The sequence below is a fragment of the Camelus bactrianus genome, chromosome 6 (assembly GCF_048773025.1).
Source record: "Camelus bactrianus isolate YW-2024 breed Bactrian camel chromosome 6, ASM4877302v1, whole genome shotgun sequence".
Classification (NCBI taxonomy): domain Eukaryota; kingdom Metazoa; phylum Chordata; class Mammalia; order Artiodactyla; family Camelidae; genus Camelus; species Camelus bactrianus.
The window spans coordinates 59,987,559-60,006,717 of record NC_133544.1 but is presented as its reverse complement, the minus strand read 5'-3'; the positions used below and the strand labels follow the sequence as shown (position 1 = coordinate 60,006,717).

Below are 19,159 nucleotides of genomic sequence, written 5' to 3'. Positions count from 1 at the left end.
TCTATGAACATTTCTCCCATCCTGGGAAATCTTTGAAAAATAAAATCATGTTGGTGGCTATCTTGCAGTGCACTCAATTAAAGTTAAGTTGTTAGATTTTTCCCTAAAAAATGTCAGCCACTGCTGTTACCAAGTATCTGACCAGGTCACATGGAAAATAGCCATGTTCACACTATGCTATCTGCATTTGTCAGGAACTGAGCTAAAAAGACTGATGAGTATCTCATGGATATTCATTCTGGTTTCACTCGGGGCAAATTGTATTCATCCTGCAAACTCCTTGACCACAAACTATTCTCTTTTGCTGTTCCATTTACGTCTAAAATTTAGCACATACAGAATTTTATAATTCAAGAATTTAGATCACATGCAACTGGTTTGTGCATAGGCTGGATGGAAATTTGAAGAAATTTGCTTCATCAAACATTAATTGAAAATGGATGCAATTAGTGACTGGCTGCTCTACTGAGACTATAACTAAACCTCTGATTTTAGTTACTGTAAAGGAGAGTGCTAGAAAGAGAAAATGAGTGAGTAAGAATGTAATTGGTTTTCTCAGATTGTTCCATTTGGAAAATGTCACATTTCAGAGATTTTGCAGCCTTTCTGTTCAGGATAGAAGGTTAGATCCAGGAAAGCTTTTGTGGAAGAGAAAGGGCAAATTGCCTCATCAGTCATCCACTCCATCTTCAGCCACTCTAATAACTCTCATTCCAGTACTCAGCTGAGCCACAGTCCCAAGGCCAAAGTCTACTGCTTAGAGGTGTGAAGAATAGCATATATATTTTAGACCAGAGGACTCAGACAAAATTAAAATAAAAACTACTGTTCTAGCATGGGATATGTTTTCAGAATGAGTTTCTCATGTACTTTCTTAATCCGAATCCTGTCTTTGTCAGTGTTTGCCTTTTGGAATTGAATTTTCTCTAATTTAGCCATTTGCACCATATCATATTGTTTCTAGTTATTTCAGAGCTCTGAAAATTGCCAAAGTTATCCAATGAACATTTCTTATAGACTGAATAACTTTATATGCCTGCTTCTTAATTTTTATTGAAGTGTGGTGATGTCATCTGAAAATGACTTTAATTTCAGTGTTTTATTTCTGTAGATGTGTGCTAAAGATGTCTTCTTGATTTCTAGAGAGATGCAACTATAATTAATTCTATAACTAATCATTAAATATTTGCTATTAAACCTTTGCATGACTAAAAATTCATCTCCCAAGAGATGAATCTCCTATCACTATTTTATCCACTCATATTTTTAAATGACTCTCAACTCAAGGAACATCCAGCATAATTAGTTTTACAATTATTACAACTATATTCAGTTTTTACAACATCTTGTATTATCCTGACTATATTTCCATTTTTTTTTTACATATCACAGGCTTCATTTGTACGAGAGACAAAAAGAAGTTTGTACAGATCACATCCTTGCTATATCTGATTATATTAAATTCATTGAGCAGAAGCAGCAGTAATGACCAAAACAGAATAAGGATGGAAACAAAGAAGAATTCTTCATTATTTTCTTCTTCTCCCTCAAATGAGTAAGTCTATTTGTATTACTTTTGATTTGTTACTTGAGATTTTTTTAAAGCTCCATGTATGAATGCATTTGTCTTGGAGTTACTTTGTTTCATCGTGACTGAAACATAAACTATCTCAGCAAAGTGATAAAGCATCCATGCTAAGGCAACACGAACACATAGACTCTTCAGAAAGAAACTAGCTTAGCAAAGGAGTCTTATAATAAAGGCACACATACACATTACTCAACAAAACACAGAACTTGTTTAACTCAGAAGGCTTTTCATTTGAAACATTGAATATAATCAATGCAAGTATTTGTGGGGGGAAAAAGTGGTGCCCTACACTCCAGATGAGAAGTGGAACTGTTGCTTAGTAAAGGCCAATTTCTCGGCAGTAATGGCCAAAATTAGTAGTGGGAATAAGGAGCTAAAATATCCAATTACAAGCTTTATCTTCTGGAACTTTGGATTCAAAGCATTAATTACAAAGTATGGTGATTTTAGGCTTTTGCTTGTTACTCCTTGTTTATAAATTTTTTTTTGCACTAAAAAATACATAATCAGAGAATTACAGAAAGTTAAAGCTGAAATTGTGCGATGATTTATCAAATCAAATGTGTTCATTTTAGAGGCAAACACACACTGTTACTGCACCTGTGTTTGATTCTGCAAATGTCAAATATGATTTCAAACACTCTTCAAATATATGTTTATTTGTCCATTAAATATGTATAATTCTGTTTCAAACTTACATTGCATATATGTTTCTAACAATGTAGTGTTTGTTTATTTGTTTTACGCTATAGGCAATCTTCAAATATTTCCATTGTCTTTGTTAAATAGGGACATGCCTGGGAAAATGCCTGGACATATAGGGAAAATAATGGATAGTGTGGGTTAAGTAATTTGCCTTCAAAACAGGCAAATCTAATTTCCAAATCACAAACTAAGCCTATATCACTCGCCAGGTAGTATTATATTGGACAATATAGTATAACCACACAAACTAAGACAGTAATCTGCTCAGACAACTGTCAATGCATGCTGCCAATGTGAAGTACGGCCATTTGCGGTAACTGACTATATGTAAGCAGCAGAGTAGGAGAGAATACCTTATATTTTCACAAAGGATTTATTTTGTGGGTTGAGTTGTGTAAAAGAGGAAAAGAAGTTGATAAGCAAAGGCACCAAAGAGGCTTTGGACTGTATTTTTGTTACTCTTACAAGTCTTTTTTTTTTTTTTCTTCTCATGTGGTGTCTTGAAAGAGTTTAAATCTGTATTTCATATCTGTACTGCATATACAAGTAAAAAGCTTATACTATATAATATAAAGTGTTTATAGGTGAAAAGTAATGAATTGGGAAGTCTCCCTTTGATTCTGATGCCTTATCAGGGAGATTCCCCTGAAGGTTGATAATTACACTGAATGTAGTTATTCTTTGTCAAGGGCCATGAAAAAATAAGATTTTAATTCTGTGATACCTGCCCACCCCCAAGCCCTTCTTCATTGCTGCTGCTTGCTTTCTAGAACTGTGAAATATTTTACTTACTTGTTCCATTTTTTCATATCCTGTTCTATAGAGATTTCTAGTTTATTCCCAATGCAAATTATATTGGTATGTAAATATTCATTTGTATGAATTAAGGTGGGAAGGCTTACCAGCTTACTCACATTTTTTTTTTTTAAACTAGAAACGCATGGCTCTGTCCCTGAGCTCAGATGATTGGGCAGATTTATTTTAGATATTACTGGATAGTCCTAGAGTTCAATATGAGAAAAATATGAGTCACCACTGGTGATTGGAATGGAAATACAGAAATTGACCTAGTTTATAATCAGTGAAAAGCCGGAATATCAGTTTAACTACCTTTTATTCCAGTAGGCCAAGGAAAATACTCCTTAATTAGAAGAATCCAGACTCTACTATCTGCATTTTTAAAAATGTAAGCTAGTTTATTGAAAACTGTGTTACTTTCCTGTTTTTGTATGCTTCTGTGTACGTGGAGAACAGATAACACAGAACTAGAGGCATAAACACAAGATTTCAGAGAGTCTTGAATGCCAGAGTATTTTTGTCTCTAATCTTTCCTAGTAAAGATAACTACCTCTATTTCTTTTTAATTAAGTCACATGGTAAATTAGCATAAAGAAATGCGTAATAAAAGACTCATACCAACATCACACATCTAAGTCCTTTTTAATCCATGGAAAAGCAAAATTTTCTCCCCTTACTTTTAAGAAGGTTGATTCGTGAAATCTCTATGGGACATTTTAAAACTTGCAATTCTTGATGAAGAAAGCCTTGAAGCCCTTTAAATATCAGAGCTGGGCCAGAATGTCCATAAATAATTCCTACTCTCCCACAATCCACAGTGCTAGGAAAGGTGCAGACACTGAAGATTTTTACTGTTTTCTCTGCTTGCATTCATATTACAATAAATAAGAATAGATTTCTAATATCCATTTCTATTACATGCATTAACTGAAGCTGTGGGGGTAAAATGAAAAATTTCCTGTGATTTGAGACACTGGGGAGGCCCGTATGCTCATGTGTGGGCAGCACATTCAGTATTTCTGTCTTTTTTTTTTTTAAAAGTAGCTTAAAATGTTCTAGGGATTGCTAACGGTTACAGAGCCTTCAAGCACTATTTTTTTAGTTTAATTGTAATCTTTCCATTAATATTTTTTGGAAGGATGAATCAGTTTCAGTTAAAAAGCCTGAACTGGTAGAAAAATTAAGACAAACTAAAATGTGCATGAACAAGTTTAAAGTATGCACTTTGTAGCATTATTTTTTTCCAATGGATAATTAACATGAAAATGCATTGTAAAACTGAATAATAAATAATTTGTCTTTCTATCCCCACTTGAAATTGAAATACGACACTTAGAACAATATAATTTTTTATAAACGTTGATTTTCCTGTGTGTAAGTTGATTTCTTTACTGTGAAGGAGTGTACAGATATAACTTTCCACAGTATATACCTTTTGGTGGAGTATATACCTGTGTAAACCTATTATTTGGCAATACACATTATAGATACTTGCCAGAAAGGAATTAGGAAATCAATGATAAAGTTGGAATGTGGCCTCTGAAGACTTTAATTAATGGAATTCTGCTAGAAACATAAAAGTTGTTTCCCTGCTGTTCACATCTGTTGCATCCTGGAAGAAAAAAGAAAAAATTTTATGTGAAGAGCTGATCTTGCATCGCTGACTCTTCCTGATTTGTGCTGATGATAGCTGAAGCTGCAGTCTTGGCACCTCTTACCATACACCTTCATCAGCAAGGTGGGAACACATCCCTGAATTAAATTAGAATTCAGTGTGCAAATCACTTTCTAGGCTAGTCTGAGAAAGGCAACTGTTTTAAAAGTTACTACAACAATATTTGAAAATATTACTAACAGAAATCTACCTGTAAAAACCTAATTTTAAAAAAGTTTCCTCAAAGAAAGGAAAAGAAATCATAAATATCATGTGAAAATTAAGGCCACAGTCAAGGTGAGGAAGAATCCTGGTCACAGCCACAAAGGCAGGATGAAGGGACAGAATCAAATGTTCTGCAGACCTTGAGTTTAACAGCCATTTCTAACACACTATTATTTTTTCTTTATCTCTTTCCCTTCTTTTAACTTTTCTTTTACATTTTATAAATATCTTTGCTATTCTTCTACCTCCTTAAGAATAAAAGTAGTAGATATCAGTGTCAGCGCTAAAAACATTTACATACATTACATCAATTAACTCTTTATCCTATGATTTAGAAAAGACTGTTATCTCCAACTTACAGATAAAGAAACTGAGGCTTAAAGAGATGAAATAAATTGCTTAAGTATTCCACTAATTGGTATAGAGCTGGGATGTCTTTCTCAAGACAGAACCTTAAAGCATCTGCTATAGGAGTGGAAAGGAGTAGACACAGAGAAAAGACAAGAGTAAGTCTTGGTAGTTGTGGGGATCCTGTAAAGAGGCATGTGATAGAAAGCACATCAGAATGACTCCCTTCTCTAGGGGTTTCTGTAACAAGATAAAGAGCATAGAAGGAGGAGAAGTTTGGGTAAAAGGATGAATTCAAAACGAGGATTCTGTGAGACAGCCAAATTCTCACCTGGAGGTCCTGGGAAACCCCTGACCTTGAGATACAGGAAAGAGGGTAAATAATATGTAGGTAGCAGTTAGAGCTTCAGGGTAGGTGAGACTATTTGCAAAAAGATAAAGGTAAAAATAAAGAGATTAAGTAGGGAAGAAAAAGAGCCAGCAAAGATACTGAGAGTAAATAAACTGTAGTGGCAGGAAAAGAATCAGTGTCCTGGAAATGATGCAGTGAGAATTTAAAGTAAAAGGAGGAATGACTGCTAGTGTTAAATGCCACAGAGAAGTCAAGTCAGGGCAAGGTGAGGGCGGGAAAGTGGCTATCCGATTTGAATACTACCAGTTTATTGGATAATAACTGGGGAGTGAGTCAGAAGATTTTTCAGGATAGAAAAAGAAATAAATGAACATTAATTAAAAATAATTTTAATTTATTTAATTAAATAAATAATTTAATTTTAATTAATTAAAATAATAATTTTAAGCAATTAAAAATAGTGAGAGTAGGCTCTTAGCAAATCTGGACATAGATAATGTAAGGACAATAGATTGAAAGATGCTTTTTCTCAGTGTGTCATGCTTACAGGCTGCTTGGAAAGAAGACATGTGGAGGAGGGATTTAAAATCTTGAATTATGTGTGAAAAACTATTCACTTCAATGACTTGAAATACAGGTGCTATGTTTTTATTCCCGCTTGAGATTGTTATGAGTTAGTGGACTTGGAAGGAAGCTTGTTTTGATGAAAATCAAATTTAAAACGTAACAAGTGAAATTTCTAGACTGGATACAACAATAATTCAGGATGAAATACAGGAAGAATGCTATGCTAAAAACGTTCATGATAATCCTCAGCAGCATGGCAAAAGAAAAGCTATGAGAAAAGATGGAAACAAGAGTCAAGGACTTAGTACAGTTTCCTCACAAATTATAAGACATTTTCAGAATGAAGAAGAACTAGCCCTTCAATTTCTAACCTAACAATAATGAGGTCTGCAGGCACAGGAAGGTTGAAACAATCATGTTGTTAACCTCGGGAAGAAAAGATGAGTGGTGGTGTTGGTTCCAAAGGAAGATGGATGAAGACCCTTTGCTGGGGTGGAATTAAGGGTTGGGGCATGTGCCAAGCAAACAGAGGCCATTCTCAAGTACATTGATCCTCTTTTTTAAAATTTCTTTATTAGTTTTTACTTTTATCAGTTATCCTTGCACATAGTGACAAGTGTCAGGTAGTTGTACAGGTTAATTCTGAAAAACGGCATCCCACTGCAATTCTTTCTCAGCAGCAATTGCTTCTATTTCTTTTAGCTGATTATTTAGAAAAGCAACTCGATGGCTCTAGATAATGGCATTCTCTTATTAGTTCTTGCTGTTTTTTTAATTGTTCTCTTTGGGGAAGTTGTTTGTTTTTTAGTTTTGGAGTATTATGCTTTGACTTCCAACTATAGAAAACATGGGCTTAGCTCTGTTTTCTTCCCTGTTTACTCTTTTATTTTTCTTCTGGAGTTAATTTTGCTTTCTTGTTTGTTTAGTTTTCATATGTGAATGTCTCTAATTCAGCCCAAACTTTTGCCTATTGCCTATTGCCATGTCATCTCTCAAGACATTTTGGTGCATCAGGTATTCTAAAGATTTAATACTTATGAAGAAGTCTTAGAATCATCTCACCTGTTACAATCTGGATGGACTGCCCCTTGTACATGTGCAACTACCATCCTGAGATCCCTTCATCCTGAGGGCTCTTTCAGTACACTCCTTTGTCTCCTTCATTTATCCCTCCATTATTTTGTCTATTCATAGTTATTGACTGTGTCTTAACTTGTTAGGTACTATACACCTGAGGTGGGAAAAAAAAGAAACAAGATTCATTGCTTTCACTGATTCTATGTTACAGTGCTAATTGAAAGGGCATTCACTTCAATGATATTTTCCACTTCTACATGGATGCCTAACACCAAGTATAAGAAAAATAAAGGAGACATACTCATAGTATTTGGTAGAAAAATAAGGGTTTCACTGTAATCAGAGTTTACCATGCACCGTGTCAAACAATTTGAGAAATCCAACAGAACTTCTTTACCTTTTATCTTACTAGTTTGTCTATAGTTTAATCCACTGTCCCAATAGTGTTTGGGAGGCAGTAAAGGTAAAACCTCTTTCAGAAGCGTTAGAATGCACAGTAAGATTCTGCTACCCAAAGCATTAATGAACTTTTCTAATTCCTTATGAGGAGTTTTGTGAACTTTGAGGACCATGGAGAATATGTACTTAAATAATTTTATTTAAATATAGTTACTGAAATGAAAAAAAAATTACCAATGAGATAAATAGAAAAAGAAAAGCACAAAAAGTAGAGGTGCCATTAATACTGTCTTCACTTTCAAATACCCTTGAAATCAAAATCAAAACCCAGAGCTAGATATAAATTTGAATTAAATAGAATAGTACAATATCTTACATATTAACTTTTTCCTAAATAAATATTCTGAAGTATAATATTAGTAATTGACTCTTGTTTCCCAGTTAGTTCTCTGACTCTGAGAAAGGGTTTTCATAGTAAAATTCTTGCAGTTTTGTATGTATTAAGATATCTTTATTCTCCAGATACCCTTAATTGATAAACTGGGGCATTATAGAATTTTAGGTAGGAAATACTTTCTTTCATAAGTCACTTCTAGAACTGTAGAGGAGTAATACCATTTTGATTCCTGATCTTTTGCTTAGGACTTATTTTCTTTCTCTAGAATCTTTCAGAAGCTTTTCTTTGCCCCCAGTTTTAAAAAAATTCCTAAATGATGGTGTCTTGTTGTGAGTCTGTCTTCCCTGAGCAGAGCAATTTTGGGGCACCTTCAATCTGGACTTTATACTCTTGAGTTCTAGGAAATTATCATTATGAATGTTAATAATGTATTGCCTCAAGTTTGTTCCTTTTCTTCTATCCAGAAGTCTAGTTTTTTGGATGTTATTTGGGCTTTTTGGAAAGGTCCTCTAATGTTTTGCTCTTTTTTCTCCTACAATTCTCTCTTTCCTGTAGTATCTAGGAGATACCTTTAGCATTTTCTTCCAACAACTATCATTTGAGGTTTTTTTTTTTTAGCACTGACACCAAATGTTAATGTCCAAAATTTCCTTTTAAATTTGCTGAATATTTCTTTGTCAAGGGACCCCTTTCTTGTTTCACAGTTCCAGTATCTCCTCCTATCTTGCTGGTAGATTTTATCTTTGTTTTCTTTCCTCCACATGCAGTTTTTCTTTCTTTCTTTCTTTTTTTTATATGTTTTTGTTTTGTTTTGTTTATTTTGGTCAACACCTTTCATATTAGTAGCTTTTTAATCTTTCTAATTATTCTTTTTGTTTTCTCATATTTGAGACTGTACCACCATCGAGCTTATGAAAGGACTGAACATGTGATTAGAAAGTGCAGGTAGAAGCTTTACGATGGGGTGATCTAACTGGGGGTTTTACTTGAGGATGTGCTATCATGGGTTTTCTTTGCCTTTCCCTCCTGTCCCTTCCTATCCTGTCCCTTCTTATCCTGTCCCATCTCTCTCTCTTAGGCTACAAAGATTCTTGATAGAAGCCTCTTAAAATATTTTTCTTGGAGAGTAGACTTGGCTTCAGTGTTGGATAATCCCAGGAATCCAGTGAGGGAAGTGTTCTGAGGGAAGATCAACACCTTTATGTGCATGCGTGCTCATAGTTTCTTCAGTCTGAAGTATGGTACCTAGTTTGCCTATGATGAGACTCTGTGCTACTTATTTTTAACTTTTTCATCCACAGAATAAATATCCAGTTGTTTTGCAAAATGCAGGAGGAGAAATCACCTTGTTAATCAAAGCAGAGGAAGGAATTTGGATACTAGAGTGATTCTTGAAGAGGTTTTCAGCTAGTTCTCCTTCATCTAGTTTTCTGGTCCTGTACCCCCCAATCCACAATTGCCTGCCGACTTTCAAGATTCTGTGGAAACAACTGAGTTGGCTGTGAATGGACCCTTTATGGATTTATGATTCAGATTTCTTGGCTACATTAGGTATTTCCAGTCTTTACGCTTTCTGACTTCCACAATTGTGATGCTGTTGTCTTTTTTCTCTTTCTTTTCACTTTCATGAGTTAATGACTTAAAAATTCACATTATTGTTGGTTTGGAAAAATTTCATTTGATAACAAAATATTTGTGGGTATCCAGTCAACTATCCTTACTTTAATTTCTACTCACTTCCAGCTTATTTTGAAACATATTGCAGCAGTTATACTAACACCATTACAATGTCTGGTACAGAGTTAATACTCAACACACATTTGCTAAATTAACTAATATATGAAGAATAAAGGAATAAGTGGATAAAGAAAACTTGACTTTCTAGTGATATTGATGAGCAAATTAGTAAATATAGTAAATAGAAGCATTTGGGAACATATGTAAAATATTTGCCACTTGTAATTGAAGGTTAAAATTTGAAAGAACACATATTTATGAGGAGTGAACAGATGGCTGTGGATGTGAAGTTAAAAATAGGATTTTAAAATTCTTATTGTTGAAGACATTGGATCTTACAGTACTTAGAATAATGTAGTTGCCAAAACATTCCTGTCTGATCAAAATAATTTAAAGTGAAATATCAGAGGAGGAAAATCTCAAGCAAACTGTAAACTAGATTTTGTAAAAGAAGGAGGTATGTCATATAAATAATCGTTGTAGAGAGAATGCATGGGAAGTACATATAGAGATGTAAAGATATTGCCATATGCAACTTCAGTAAGTGTTTACCAAAACTATGCAAAAAAAGTGAGGACCTGATACTTTAATGAAAGTAAGTGGATATGTTCTCATGGTTATACCAGAAATTCAGTGGAAGAAGGTTCATCATTGGAATATAGTGGTTGATTTTAAGAAACGATTCTAGTCAAAGAAGTTGGATGTAAAGAAGTACATAGACGTAAATTAATCTACAAACCCAGATAGGGACAGTGGTACTCACCAGATAGCCAATTTATATGCCAATGCTTACAGTTAGGAAGGATTAACTGTATGCCTAGTTCTGGCCAGTAAGTCATGGGCAGAAGTAATGCATAACATTTCCGAGACAGAACATTGAAAATATGCAAATGATTTTCTAGCTGGCGCCCAGTGAATCAGTGAATTGTGACATTCCAGGTAGTAGAGATCCTCTCAGCTTGGGACCTTGAATAACTACATGGAACAGAGGACTCTCCCCACCACCAGGCCTGCTTGAGCCTATATCATGAGCAAGCAACAAATTTTCTATGTTGTTGTTTTTAAGCAATGCATAGGTTATGGTTAATTTACTGGTGCAGCATAATCACCTAATCAAGATAAACATATTAATGAACCTAGTGATGATTATTAGAGTGATAGAAAGCAGTTTAACAAAATTTTAGCAAAGATGGGAAACATACATGTGAAATGCATGAAAAATCTTATCCACATTTTGACTGGAAATTTTATCCAATTAAAGCAGGTGAACTGGTCCTTTTTTATCTGCCTGGCTGAAAAGTCAAAAATTTGAAAATCTATTCTGCCTTATTAATGAACAATAAACTAAAGGGTAGTTGGAGCATGGAACTATATATTATTGGCACAAAGTGATCATGATTAAGAAACATAAATAGGAATTAGGATGTATAATCAGATATGTGAACTTCAGGAAGTAAGAGCTTCACAGAAATGAAAGTCATCACACCATGGATTGAAATAATAAAAAGAGATAGACTGAAGATAGGAAATGTTTATTTAAAAAATTTAAAAGTGTATTAAAATATCTAAGAAATATTAAAAGAAAAACAAGCAGCTAAAAATTTACGATAGTCATGTAGATTGCTATTCTATCAGTTCAGATTTCTAAAGAATCAAGAAACATACAAGCAAATAAAGAATACTGACTTAAACCTCAAAGGCTATTGTCAATGAACTCAGACCTAGAAATGAGCCAAAGGTACTAGAAACAGAACGATTTTAAATTTTGTTTTGGTCTTAAAAAATAGAGACCCAGAATTGAGGCAATGTTTACAGAAAATAAAATTAAATACAACTAAGTTTTTTGCTGCATCAAAGAAGATGGTCTTGAAATTGAGAAACATAGAACATCTTACTTTAATGAGAAAAATAAATGAGATAGGTAGGGATACATGAAGAGGCTACATATGAAATTTAATTTTATCATAAATACAAATTATATAAATTAACTAATAGAATAGTGTAAGCAATATATGTTTATATCTATATCTGTACTCCTCTATCTCTCACATCTTGGAACAGTTCTTGGAAATCTTAGAGAAATCATGGAGAATGGGAATTGAACCAAAAAATGGAGATGGGCTAAGATTGCAGTTTTCAAAAAAAAAATGGATTATGAGAATTATAAACTAAGTATAATGAGCATCTCTAGGGAAAAAAAGAAAATAGACTATTAAACACAAAGTACTAGAGTAATCATAAGGGAATTTTAGGGGTAATAGCAACTAGCATCCATTCAATAACAGTCAGCCTTGCTAAACTCATTCTACTTAAACTTATTGGGATTATATTTCTGAGTTTTAGAAAGATTTAATATACTCTCAAATAATATATAGTGGCACAACTTTAAAAAATTGGTAAGTAGATAGGGCCACGAGCATTCTGACTTCTTTGTCAAATACTAGTGAGAGTAAGGGATAGATGTCTATTGTCTCATTCTATGGTTGGCTTCCTCAAAAATTTTATCATGATTTTGATGAGTCATAAAAAGCATGCTTATTGAATTTGATAATGACACAGCTCAGAAATCATGTTAATACTCTAAAATATTGACTCCTCTGTTCAAATAAATTTGGAATGACTGGAGTAAAGTTGAGTAAGGGGAAATCCAGGCTTTTTCAGATGACTCCAACTCAGACTTAAAAAATAGAAACATAGTGAACATAGGAAGGGAATTTTATTTCCACTCTGCATGATTTGAAGAAGCTGTCATTCATCCAACAAATATTTATTGCTGCCTACTATGTGCCAGGAACTTTGTACATTGAAGATCTGTCAAATAATAAAGGAGATCTTAATCCTGGAGAAGGAAGAAACCTATAAGAATTTAAAATATTTCTGGATCTGTAGTTCAGAGAATGATCATACTGTTCTGTTCAGTTTGAAGAGATAAGAGCCAGTGGCCAAAGGCATGAGAAGTATTCAGTTTAAGCAAACACTTTCTGTTCGTTGAAAGTGCTCTCAACAGAATAGAATGCTTGGTAAGGTTTGGGTGCCTCCTCTTTCTGATGAAACCAGCGGATTCTTATCTGTTGTGGATGTTGATCTGGTGTGGAAAATGCTGCTTGAATTTCTCAAAAGTTGATCTCTATTATCCCTCCCAAGACTTCATGGTTACATTATTCTTAGCAGCCATGTATTGAAGTATATAGCATGGATGCTTGCTTGCTTGCTTGCTTGCTTGTTTGCTTGCTTGCTTGCTTGCTTGCTTGCTTGCTTGCTTGCTTGCTTTCCTTTCTTTCTTTCTTTCTTTTTGTGACATATAGTTGATTTACAATGTTGTGTTTCTGGTGTACAGCAAAGCGATTCAGTTTTTCATTATAGGCGATTATAAGCTATTGAATATAGTTCTCTGTGTGCTTTTATTTCTTTAAAAATATTGGTTCATGTCTAGCAGAAAATTGGGGAAACAGGGTAAAAGTGGATATAGTAAATTTAAGTAACCTGGGTTTCAATTACAAAAAAAAAAAGCCAGAAGAGGAGTTGTGAGAAATAATGTAAGCACCACATTAGAGTATTAAAATTAACATACAATTATACAACACTGAGGTGTTACTGTCATTTTTGTTTTACTGCAAGGTGTGCATTTAAAAAAGACATATAAAAATTAGACTCAGCTTAAGGTGCAGACTTTTCAGTTCTCATATTTTCTCACAAAAAATACTGTGTCTCTAAATGGGAGTCTGTTGGGATGTGAATAAGTTGCTGGTATTAGTTAGGGAGAAATCTGCCATGGGAAGGGAGTTAGATGTATGATTTTGATTCCCTGCAGGATAGAAAAGATGGTGTCATTAGTATTAAAAACCCATCAACACCCAGCATGTTATTGAGGCTGTGGTTGGAAATGCTAAGTGATACTGACACACAAATATTTTCAGGGTCATTTGCAGAAAGAGCATAGAGTCAGAGCTAGACACTTTTAGACTTACTGAACAGAAAAGGAATTTGAAAAACAAAACAGTTGAGTTTACAGAGGTATATTCTATTTCAAGGTTACTGTTAGTTGAAGAGTTGACACTAACACTACACCTTTCCCCACAAGCAGCACAGGAGAGACATGAAATATCTGTTAGCTGTTTACTCTGCTAAAAGTTTAGCTAGTTGATTCCACAGAGATTCTGGCTTAAAAGGTTAGAAAAACCTTACTACTCTAATTCCTATTTCCCAGAGTGACCACTATAAGATTAAGGTGAAAAAGAGCAACAATGAAAAAGAGAGCACAGAAAATCTAAGCAATAATTCTGCTTTAATTAGACAAATTTACATTTGAAGTAGAAAAATCCAAAGGGAGAATGCAATTCACTCTACAACAGTTTATATTATTTTTAAGTTCATACATTTTAATTGTAACTCCTTTACAAAACATGCCAATAATGATTTAATTAATTTAATCCTAGATCTTTTGAAAGGAAGAATCCTAGATCAATATTTTGGATGGCTTGATTTAATACGCCAATATCCTGTCTTTATACTTCCCTTTGCAGTTTTCCAGCCCCTAAAACTGTGAAGAGGAACAGAATTTGCCATCCCAAAATATGTCTCTGTCATAAGGATATTTTGAGCTGGTTATTTTTTAAAAACAGCAGACAGGAGAGAAGCTCTGAAAGCCAAATAGAAGTTGCCCTTTTGTAAGAGACGTTTGCATTAATGAGGGAAACTTGCATTTGTCAGGGAGTCTTCCTCTCTGTAGAGGAAGAGAGTGGTCAAATCTCCAGAAACTCTTATCAGTGAAGAAGGCTTGGACTTAAATCTGCTTAACAACCGTCACCTGGTTTACCCGATAACCTCCAGTAATTGGCTCCTCCACTCCCAACATGTTTTCTCTTTAGCTGGAGATGATATTTAAGGTGGTTACTTGGGCTGTTTTGGAGAGTTACTCAGTTTTCCTGGGTCTCTCCCATGTATACAGGACGTATACATGTTATTAAACTTCTGTTAGTTTTCCTTCTGTTCATCTGTCTTTTAGCATAGGGTAGTCTCAGTAAGAACCCAGAAAGGTAGAAGGAAAATTATTTTTCCTCCCCTACAACTATCTTTAGTTTTTCTTGTTATTCCTCATTCATGAAAAGAATAGAGAACCTAAATGGAGCACATTTTTGAAATTTCTAACTGCCAGTGCCATTCAAAGGCATATATTACCCAAAAGAGCAGAATAACTTAACTTCCTTTTGTTCATTTCTTTGGAGATAAGAATAGCAAGTATTTGCCAAGTAATTTAATAAGCCTTTTAAGTTTGAAATTGAGGATTTGTAACTGTACTTAAGTTTGAGGCATAAATAATATTTATTGTGACAATCACAAACTTCACAAATGGTAAGAAAAAAGAAAAACTGTAAATAACTCAGCAGTAAGTTCATCAGCTTAGCTTCCCAATCTTTTCTTTCAAAGCTAAGCCAGTAGAACCAGTTGCCAAACTCAAGCAGAAGAGAATGAAGAAAGCTGGAGAAGCTGAAATAAATACACATATTCATATATGTATATATATTCATTTCTGTCTTCTGCAGCCGAATCAAGTTGTTGGTTTTTTTCCCCTCAATCATTGATATGCATAGGAATCACCTAGAGTTTCTGTTACAATGCAGATTCTGATTCAATAAATCTGGGCTGGGGGCCTGAGATTTTCATTTCTAATTAACTCCTAGGTTATGGTGACATTGCTGGGTCTAGATCACACTTTTAATAACAAGAGCCTTCAATCTTAATTTCTTTATTCTTCTCTTAATGTTGCCAGCATAAAGAAAAATGCACAGCTTAAGAGTTGTGGATTTAAGTTTTATTCAGGGACCTTACTGAGCACGATACCCTGAGACACAGCCTCTCGGCAGCTCTAAGGAAACTGCTCGGAAAGGGTAGAGGGAGAAGCCTGGTTTATATATGGCTTTTGGCCAGGGAATACGTGCACTCAAGCATTCATCTTGTTAAGAGATTACTGCTATTCACACAGAACAGATAACTCAAGTTAATGATTTCAGTGCTTTTTACGTATGAGAATATGTAAGAATCTGGGTTCATTAAAATTCTTCCTGTGGTACATATCTAAGGGGCCTGTTTTCCCAAAGCACAGAGTTTTTCATCCCCAGTTCCTCTCAGAGTACACTGCAGGTCGGCGGCTACAGTGGCTGGCGACGACTTAGAGCTCAGTGCTAAGCAATACTCTTTTGTTTTTTGTGTACAGTGTCTTCCTAACGTTATAGCTGGTGTTATTCTCATTTGAGTCTTAGAGTTGGCTAATTTATCTTGGTGTTTCTACATTAGATGGATTTATATGTCATTTTGCATAAAATGTTCTACTCTTTAATATTTTTGAAGCCCTAATTGTGATATTAATGAGGAGTGTATGATGCAATATGATGGTTAATTATAGGGTTTCAGAACAGGTCTCCCCAAAATGTGCCATTTTGACATATGGATTATTTTGAGCTAAAGGCAGTAACGATCTTGTGGCTCAAGAGAAACTACTCCCCCTCCAAGAGTTTAACTTGGGGATTTTCCAAAAAAAAATGTTATTCCTAGAGATGAATTTATTCTAAGTGTCCCCATCTATATGTGAGAGGGCAAACATACAATTTCCAAACAACCGCTTTTCTTATTATCATCCTGTGAAGGATGCTCCTGTCCTTGGAAGCTGAGTCCCCTGTCCCATTCCTTAGCTCAGAGTGACATATAGACCTCATTTTGCTTTTCTGTCTCTGAACCTCTCATGTATGTGGGGCTCCTGTATGTATGAAATTAAATTTGATTTTCTCCTGTTAATCCATCTAATGTCAATTTAATTCTTAGACCAGCCAGAGGAACCTAGAGGGACAGAGGAAAGTTTTCGTTCTCCCAATATTATCGTGGGTAAAGCCTATAAGTGAATGTAGCATGCTGATTGGAGGAAGCTCCTAAGCAGGATATAGAAGGGAGGGACAGTGCTGAGTTCCAGCCTGCCCACTGTATTTTGGGTACCAGATCAATAGAAATGGTTTCCAAGCATTGAGCATCTTCCCTATTCCAGATTCTAGTTTAACACTTCTAAGAATATGTGTTCTTAAATATTTTCATTAACTTAAAAGTTTATTTTCCTTGTTTTTCAGATAAGGAAAGATCTGTACAAAATTAAGTCTGTACAAAGTTAAATAAACATTTCTCAATTCAATTTTTGAGGCCAGCATTACCCTAATTCCAAAACCAAGTAAGAAGAGTACAAAAAAAAAGAAAAAAGAAATAAAATTACAGACAAAAATCTTTCATAAACCTACATGTAAAAATCACCAACAAAATATTAGCAAATTGAATCCAGCAATATAGAGAAAAAATTATATATAACAACCAATTGAAATTTATTCTAGGTATATAAGGCTGGTTCAACATACGAAACTCTGTCAGTGTAATCTACCATATCAGTGAGATAAGGAAGAAAATCATATGATCATATCAATTGATGCAGGAAAAGTATTTGACAAAATCAATACCATTAGTGATAAAAACGATCAGCAAACTAGAAAGAGGGAAACTTCCTCAACTTGATAAATGCATCTACAAATAAAATCTACAGCTGACATCATATGTAATGGTGAAAGACTGATTGCTTTCACTGTAAGATTGTGAAGATTGCAAGGATGTCCACTCTGAGTTCTCATATTCAACATAGGACTGAGAGTTCTAGCGTATGCAATAAGGTGAAAAGGCAGGGGGTGTGGAGAAAATAACGTCACACAAGTTTGGAAAGGAAGAAATACAACTATCCCTATTTGCAGATGACATGATTGTCTAGATAGACAATCTAAACAGTTTAAAAAAAAAAACACTAGAATAAGTGGGTTCAACAATATTGCTGAATACAAGATCAACACACACACAAAATGAATTGCATTTCTGTATACTAATAAGGAACATGTTAAACTGACATAAAAAATGTAGTACTATTTACAAATCTTCCAAAGACTAAGACATCCTTAGGTATAAATCTAACAAAATATATACAAGAGCTGTATGCTGCAACTTACAAAATGTTGATGAAAGAAATAGAAGAAAACCTGAGTAAATGGAAAGATATATTATGCTTATGGATTGGAGGATTCAACCTAGGAAATATAAATTTAATGTAATTCCTATCAAATTCCCAGCAAGGTTTCTGTACACATAGATAAACTTATTCTAAAATATGTATATAAAAGGAAAGGCCCTAGAGTACACAGTTCTGGAAAAGAAAATTAGGAAAAATCACTCTTTCTAGTGTTAAGACTTGTTATATAGTTATAATAGTTATGGTATAGTAGAGTGAAACAGACGTTGTAATGTTACAGAGAAAGTTACATAGATCAATGGAAAGGAATAGAGTAACCAGAAATAGATTCACACAAATATACTCAATTGACTTTTGACAAAGTTACACAAGCAATTCAATTAAGGAAGAAACAGTTTTGGCACAATTTTATATACAAAGGCATTAAAAAAATGCCCTCTACCTAAGTCTCACACCTTAATAAACCATTAACAGGAAGTAGATAACAAATTTGAATATAAAAGTATAAGATTTTAGAAAAAAAAAGGAGAAAATCTTTATAACCTAGAAATAAGTGAAGAGTTGTCAAACTTGACACCAAAAAAAGTTAATAAAGACAAGTTAATAAATTGGGCTTCATCAAATATAGAAATATTTACTCTGCTAATGATCCTGTTAAGAGGATGAAAAGAAAAATTACAGACTAGGAGAAAATATTTGCAAATTACATATCCAGCAGAGGACTTTTATCTAGACTACATGAAGAACTCTCAAGTCAACATTTAAAAAAACAAATAATCCAGTTAGGAAATAGGCAAAAGAGATAAACATTTCACTGAATACAGACACCCAATAAACACAGACAATGTGGTTCAACATCATTAGCCACTCTAATGCAGTTAAAACCACAGTGAGATAACACTGCATGCTTATCCAAAGACTAAAATTTTAAAAAGCATTACTAATAACATCAAATACAGGTGGGGATGTGGAGAAACTGGATCATTCATGCATTGCTGGTGGGAATGTAAAATTGCACAGCTATTCTGGAAAACAGTTGGGCAGTTTCTTTTAAAATTGAAAATGGACACTACATAGGACCAAGCAGTTGTACTCTTGGGCATTTATTCCAGAGAAATGAAATGTATAGGTGCACAGAAACTTGTACATAAATGTTCGCAGCAGCATCATTTATAATAGACCCTAACTGGCAGTTATCTAAATGCCCTTCAGTGGGTTTAACAATCAGTGACATACCCATACCATGGAATACTACTCAGCAG

At 34.2% G+C, this 19,159-nt stretch overlaps 1 long non-coding RNA gene across 1 annotated transcript in view; it reads right to left on the bottom strand.

The window, feature by feature from the left end:
- Positions 1 to 1,550: 1,550 nt before the first annotated feature.
- Positions 1,551 to 19,159, bottom strand: part of LOC123619131 (uncharacterized) — a 52,815-nt gene continuing 35,206 nt past the window's right edge. The window contains exons 2-3 of the long non-coding RNA XR_006727679.2: positions 7,303 to 7,471; positions 1,551 to 4,706 (exon numbers count right to left, since the gene is read on the bottom strand). This is a non-coding gene — a long non-coding RNA (uncharacterized LOC123619131). The remainder of the gene's footprint in view (positions 4,707 to 7,302; positions 7,472 to 19,159) is intronic.